The 8,023-nt window shown below is 36.1% G+C and overlaps 1 long non-coding RNA gene across 1 annotated transcript in view; it reads right to left on the bottom strand.

The window, feature by feature from the left end:
- Positions 1–7,381: 7,381 nt before the first annotated feature.
- The window catches only part of LOC122329995, a 1,592-nt gene continuing 950 nt past the window's right edge, over positions 7,382–8,023 (bottom strand). Inside the window, exon 2 of the long non-coding RNA XR_006247963.1 lies at positions 7,382–7,512. This is a non-coding gene — a long non-coding RNA (uncharacterized LOC122329995). The remainder of the gene's footprint in view (positions 7,513–8,023) is intronic.

Here is an 8,023-nt window from a genome sequence, read left to right as displayed (position 1 = left end):
TATATATATATATATACCCTGAACTAAATTATAAAAAAACTTTTTATAAGCTGTACTAAGACTTTTTGTATGTACACAAAAGACCTATTTCTGTCAAATAGTGTTGACAAATCTGTCTAAATCTCTGCAAAGGAGAAGCGCTCACTAACACAGCGAGCACTTCTACTTTGCCGAGATAATCCACCCACCTCACAGGTGTGGTATATCAAGATGCTGATTAGACAGCATAATCATTGCACAGGTGTGCCTTAGCCTGGCCACATTAAAAGGCCACTCTAAAATGTGCAGTTTTACTGTATTGGGGGATCCAAAAATCTGTCAGTATCTGTTGTGACCACCATTTGCCTCACGCAGTGCAACACATTTCCTTTGCATAGATTTGATTCTGTTGTTAATTGTGGAATGTTGGAATGTTGGTCAACTTCAATAGCTGTGTAAAGAACATCCGGTTATAAAAAAAAAACAAAAAACAGTTTGGCCATATGTTGTTTGTACAAGTGTTGCACAGGTGTTTATCTGGTTGTAAAGCTACAAATGACCTGTAAAGTATTGTTTTTATGAATTTTTGAATAATGTAGGCATTATAATTTTTACACACTGTGCACAAAATCTGCTTGACACAAAACATGCGTTCATGATGTCTGTAATGCCACGCCAGCAGAGGGAGCCATCACCGGAGTACTGACTCAGCTCCACTTCCTCTGCAACCACTTCCTGTTTGACTAGTATAAAGCCAGAGCTCACAAACTCATCTACGTGAAGTATTGCCAGCTTACCCTGCCTTACCGAGCGTTCTGGATTATTCTGTTTGCTACTCTGTGTATGATCTCTGCCTGTTTGCCTTCTCTGCTCTTTGGATTTGCCCCTCTGCTTTGTTTGCCTGATTGGACTGATTGCCTGTGTTTATGACCCATTGTCTGCTTCCCTACCACAACTACAGAACTGCCCCCTAACCTGGTAACCGATCCTGACTGTCTTACGTTGCTGACCCTCTGCCTGTTTCTGAACCTTGTCTTGTCTTGTTTATTAAACTCCGCATATGGAACACAGCCTCCTTACAATGTCCACATATTATTGTGTCCCAGTTTGTGCTGAATACAGTATAATTAAGCATATTGGTACACACGGACGATTAGATTTTTCCCATAATTTTTCTATACGCGAGTCAAAAATAACAATAACCTAAGAAATTGTAAAACAGTTGAGTCAAGCTCAGATGATACAACTCTTGAAATTTGTGTTGGATGGTGAAAAATCCTCATTGTCATGCACCTAAAGCATTAGACAAGCACTTAAAAAGATCAGGAAATCACAATACTTGTGCAAAATATTAAATAAAACATGATAAATTAATGTAATCATGATGAATATGTTTTGTTTGGATAAGACCATTCAACTAGCGTGAGAGAGCACACTAAGAGGAGCCCCCGAAGCAGCTGTTTCATGGTCCACAGATGATTTTGTGGAAGAATAAATTAATAAAACAATACTTTACAGCTCATTTATGGCTTACAACTGGACAAACACTTGTACAAACAACATATGGCCAAACCAGAATTTCACACGTGACATTTTTACTACCGGATGTCTATTTTTAGTTCAAAGGGTGAACATATGGTATTATTATTATTGTCATAAAACCATAAATTACAGCTATAAATCACTTTATGACCATGTACCATATTTTGCTGTACCATATTTACTACTTTCATCCCATGTCAATGCCTATTCTGGAAAGAGCAAATGGGCTGAATTATTTCTTCTGGCCTGCTGGATCTGGGCCATTATCAGGCCGAACCATTTTGGCTACCTTAGATTCTACGAAAATACTTTTTGTTAATTATTTTATCAGTGATCATAACCTAAATATGCTCTGTTTGACAGAAACCTGGCTTAAACCAGATTAATACATTATTTTAAATGATTCTACATGAGCCATGTTCCATGAGCAGGTAAAGGTGAAGATGCTGCTAAATATTATAGCACTATTTTGAAAACACTTTATTTTGATGGTCCCTTATGAACATTCTGTTGACTATAACTTTTCACCAACATGTCAACTAACTGTCTGATTATTATCTGCTAACTCTTTAGTGTTATATATATCTCATAAATATGATCTACCAACAGGCATTCTACTATAAGTAGCTTTTCAAGAACATATCAACTTATTCTAACCCTACAAGTCTACACTCTAATGAGAGATGGTTGACATGTAGGTGCAAAGTTACTTTTTGTCAACACAATGTTGGGGACCATCAAGTAAAACCAATATTTTCAGTACTTTTTTAGAGGGCAGGCTTTAAGTATAACTTGTCTAAGGTGATGGTGCTTTAACATTATAATTATCCAGAGAAAGAAGTGTTAATGATAAATTTCCTGTGATGTTTGTGCTGGCTACTGTACACATGCCACCAGGGCACCATACAGACCATACAGAATTAGTGCTGGCTGCAGATAAAGTATTAATTGTTGGTCATTTTAATATCCATGTTGATGCATTAGGGTGAGCCTTTATAGACATTCTGAACTCTATTGGGGATAGAAAACACATGTCAGGACCCACTCATCATCAAAATAATATTCAAGATTTAATACTGTCACACAGAATTGATGTTAAGAGTGTTGAAATTCTGCAACAAATTGATGATATATCAGATCATTATCTAGTCTTGTGTAAACTCCATATACAGTATATACAGTAAATTCCATATACTTAAATTCTACTCCTTTTTACAAGTATGGTGGAAATACTGTGGACTCTTTTCTAGCACTTCAGATAAAGTCGCTCCTTTATGCTTAAGGAAGATTAAGCAAAAGAGTCCAATGCTGTGGTATGAGCAATGCATGAGCACACTCATATGCTAAATAAAGCAACGTGGAAAATAGAGCTCAGCTATAAGAAAAACTAAAACAAAACTTAAACAAAACTAAAGGTATATTGTAGTACTTGGCAGGAAAATTCCCTATCCTACAGAGAAACATTCAAACTGCTAGATCTGATTACTATTCATGTCACTTGCTTTCGCAAATGTTTATGCGGAAAAACATTATTGCGCATTCATGACAGGGATGCACCAACATGATCACTTGATAATGAACATAAACTTTCACATACATGAAAACACTTACTTTGCTTTACTTTGGGCAGGAGGTCCCCTAGTGCAACTGTCCAGGCATGTTGTTGTATTAACAGATGCCTCTGCCATGGGCTGGGGGGCCATGTGCAATGGGCATGTAGCGTTGGGCACCTGGACATGGCCCTGGCTGCAGTGGCATATCAACTGCTTCAAGTTGCTAGCAGTATGGCTTGTTCTGCTCTTCTTCAAACTATTGCTACATGACAAACACGTACTGGTCTGTACAGACAACACTGCGACTGTGCAAGTCAGAAGCATCTGAGGTAACATTGCGCTGTTCATTTCACAAGTGAGCTCAATTGTGCAAGTTCTCACACAGACCAACCCTTCTGGGAGAATTGCGACTCCACCCCAAGACAGTCTAGCTGATGTGGAGACACTTCAGAGATGCTCAGGTAGACCTGTTTTCCTCCCCTATCACGTCTCACTGCCAACTGTTCCCTGTCTGGGGAGACCCTCAGCACAGATGCACTGGCACACAGTTGGCACGAGGGCTATGTGTTTTCCCCAAGATAAGAAGATAAGGAGCAAGATAATAAGGAGCAAGATAAGGAGCAAGTTCTCTTAGTAGCACCATACAGGCACAATCGGATCTGGTTGGCTGTACTGATGCTTCTTGCAACAGCTCATCCTTGGCGAATTCCTCTAAGGAAGGATCAGAGAGAGATCAGATCAGAGACCTTTGGCACCCAGACCTGTGGAATCTCCATGTGTGGTCTCTGGACAGAACGCAGAGGTTCTAGGTGACCAACGCCTGCACCTGCTACCCTCTTGGTATCTCCCCTCAGTCCTGATGGCTTTGAAGGAGGAGCCAGTAAAAGGATAGTTCTCTCAAAAATTTATATTTGAAGTCTATCTGGGGAATCCAAGATGAAGGTGACATGGTTTCTTTAGTAGAACATGAACAAAGACTTTTAACTCAAACTGTTGCAATCTGTCATGTCATGGAAGTCTATGGATTCTATGTCTTTGAGAGTAAAAAAAGAAAACATGCACAGAGAAAACCAAATTAAACCCTGTGGCTTGTGGTGATACACTGATGTGTAAAGACACAAAACTATTGGTCTGTGCAAGAAACTGAACATTATTTATATAGTTTTTCACCTCCAATCGACCGCTATGTCTAACACATCTTCTTCTTCTTCTTGCGGATTGCAGACATAAACCATTGACACTCTTAAATGAGACTGTAGATAGAGTGTTAGTGGTCCATTTGAGATATAGGTGGTGGTAATATATCATCATCCCAGGTTGTTCTACCTTCCTCCCCAATTAGATTGGGCATATTAGTCAGCAATAGTAGAATTTTCATAGGGATCCCAATTAGTCAATCTTTGGTTGTCATAACGTCAAACGTAGCTGACTGAAAGGGAATGTCGCAGTTACATATGTAACTCTCATTCCCAGAAGGAAACAAAGATGTTACGTCCTGTCACCACAGTTGCTATACCATTGCTGTGTGGCTGAGGCACATCACCTTGGCTAATCAGCAAAAAACTGAATGCAAGCGCTAACCTTATATACCTGCGCTGTTTCATATGTGCATGTGCAAGTATGTATGAAATGTGTCCCTCCGTATTACAGGGGGTCCTGCAGAGACCCAGTGCCATGCCTATGTACCAATGTCTGCTGGCCCTAATGGTCACAGATTCCAACGTGAGTACCAATTTTCACAAGTTTTTGCAAGTAAAACGTTGTGAAGAGTTTGGATAATGCGCTTTAAAAATATATATAACGATTACCGTTTTGGTTTTATTGTTACATTAATAAATTATAGGAAAATTATGGGGCATATAAAACCAACCTGACCATTTATAACATTTTTCTGCTGTTGTTTTTGAAATACAACCCCTCCTTGTGAAAGATCTGTAATGTTACATATATGTGACATTGAGCATTTATTANAATTAAAAAAAAAAAAAAAAACTTTTCACAACATATATAAAAATTAGATTTCACATCAGCTATTTGTAACATATATCAAAAGTCTACCTTTTTATGCTTAACTAGGAAAAAAAATATTTTTTGAACTTGAAAATGTGCAAACTAAATGTAAAAATATAACTATTTCACACTGGATGTCAAAATGCTAAATATGCATGTAGATTTGTTAAAATATGCTTTAAAATATACAGAAAATATACAACACTAAAATAACTGATTCGGCTAAATTAATCGAGCAACGCATTACCCCTTTTCTTAATGTGACAAATATGTCACCTCAAAAATTCACCTACTATTATAATATTAACTGTAATAATATTAACCGCTGCACTGTATCGGTTTATGAAACACAGAAACTACAAGCATGCAACCCGCAAAATAAAAGAACAGTACCGATAAATCACATAGCCGGTACTGTGTGTGTTAGCTGAAAAGGATTTGCATAAAGGATAATTATTTTATTCAGTTTCCACGTCTTATTAACAGTTTATGTTAGTATTGTATTCACCATGGTAAACATTGTTTCCATAACTCAAAAATAACATATTATTTTCACTAATTTCATTAATACTGATGTGTGTGTGTTAAGTTTCATTAAATTCTAAGAATGTTAAGTGCCTTAAAAACACCAGAAAAGAATATTAAAAGTTTTACACATTGACATGGCAATAGTGTTTTAGGTATAGCTGCAACTAATGATTATTTTGATAATCAATTACTTGGAAGATTATTTATTCTATTAATCAATTAATTTTCTTTTTTATTGACAAAAACAGAATCTGTGCAATGTCCTTCAAACAAACATGTCAACTGTATGCTATGAAAACTCCTATACCTTTCATAACAGCTTGAATTCTTGCTGGAATTTTTTATGTACTTTTGACTGTAATTAGGTAACTGGAAAAATAAAACACTATAAAGTGCAATAATTATATCACTAGAAATGATATAATCTACCAGCTACTGTCACAAAAGAGCTTACGCCTATTGGAGGACTACCCAATTGGTAACCACTAATAGTTTTGTTTAGAACAGCAGTGGCACAAAGCTTACATAATTTGTTGGAACCTTACATAAATGTATTGTAATATTTGTTAGGCAGAGTATAGTCAATATAGTTTAAATCTCTTCATTAAAAAAAAGCGCTCATTTAGTAAAGATTTACTAAACAAGATGGACCTTTATGCAAAAATGGAAATGCTCACGTGAATTTGTGACATTTACAAGTTTCAAAAAAAGAATTCTTATGGTTTGGGCAGTTTAATCACGTACTTCACGTACTATTATAAATTCATTTTGTCCATAGATACATGTTATTCAATGCTTTAATTTGATGTGACTGGATGGATGTGCGCTGTGGGCAGACTTGACTAATCAATAATGATAATCATTGTTGATTATTTTCATTATCGATAATAATCAAATTTATCTATTAGTTGTTGCAGCCCAAATTTTAAGTATCAATAATCCCTTCACAGTTTTATATTGGCCACATTTTTACATTATTCTGATGAAGTTTGAAGCAATATAAGAGGGTGCATTCAAAGCATTTTGAAAAAAAAAAAACACTCCCTGTTAGTTAGTGGCGCTATAACTTTGATTTCTAATAGTGACATCTATGTGTTCAGATTTCCTGATCAAATAAACTGCTGAAGTTAGAATGCTGAACTAAATAAGACAAAATCTGCAAGTAATTGTCACTTCCTGCTTCTCAATTCTCGCCATAAATTCAACTGTTCTAGGTATGAAATATCCCCTTACAATTTTTCATACCCAACAGTTTTAGATCATGTTGACCAAGTTTGGTGGCAACGTAGGATGAGTATGTCAAATACCAGAGCATGTGTTTTTCACAAAAATGTGCAGTTTTTTTTACCCAACCCACCCAACCTGCAGATATATCCACGCATCACTAGTTATGTTTTTTCATCACTGTGTAGACAATCAGCTCTGTAACTGACACAGCTAATGAAATCTTTAGACCAGGTCATGGGGAGGGTTTGGGGGATTTTTTTTTTCTCTCTCTCTTTTTCCCCTTGATGACGTATTACTATCTGTCAGGAAAATTAAACATGTCTCAAACGTTTGCTGTGCACATTGATAACACAAGAAAATCTCTAGCAAGAACTATTTTCAGTCCATTCTCTTATACTTTACTTCACTGCACATATTAGAAAAAAACATTACTGTGCTCTTGTAGTACTCTCCTGATTTTATGCACATATCCCATAAATCATTTACTGGAATGTACTAATCTCTTGTTTATTAGTATATTGTGATCATATATAAAACATTACCTTCAGGAGGAAGAGTGTATCGAGCATACTCTGGAAAATAATCTTCGAGTTTGGATTTTCCTGCCAGAATTTTTTCTGCCAGCATGTCTTGTTTGTTCAGGAATAAGATCACTGAGATGGTCCTTAAAAACCTGCATGAAAACACAAAGTGAGACATGCCTTTATATTTCTATATTTGCTGACATTTATTTTCAAAGATGTTAAGCTGCAGCTTTCAGAAATTCTTGCAATGTCACTTTAAAGGGATAGTTTACCCACAAATTCAAATTACACCACGATTTACTCAACAGTGCAGTCTGTCTCATTTTTTTTCTTGATGTCTAAAACTGCACAGGGGCTACGCTTATATGTGTATAATTATAATAACAACAAAACAATGTGCTTTTGTAAAATAAATAAACAGGGTGCGCTTAGTCTTGGTCTGTCATCTTTCTTTAAAGATGTGTAAATAAAACAACCTTAATCTCACCTCTGAATACTCACCTCAGACATAAGAAATATATGTATAGAAAGCTTAAAAAGTCTATTTTCAAAATATCTAAATTGGCAACACTAGCTGTGATTTAATATGCTGAGATATGCCCACCATGTTGAAAGACATTTAATGTATAAAGAATATTGTTTGTTTATTGATGAATTTAT

This window comes from Puntigrus tetrazona, chromosome 24 (genome assembly GCF_018831695.1).
Source record: "Puntigrus tetrazona isolate hp1 chromosome 24, ASM1883169v1, whole genome shotgun sequence".
NCBI classification, from domain to species: domain Eukaryota; kingdom Metazoa; phylum Chordata; class Actinopteri; order Cypriniformes; family Cyprinidae; genus Puntigrus; species Puntigrus tetrazona.
This window is presented reverse-complemented; position numbering and strand designations above follow the sequence as displayed.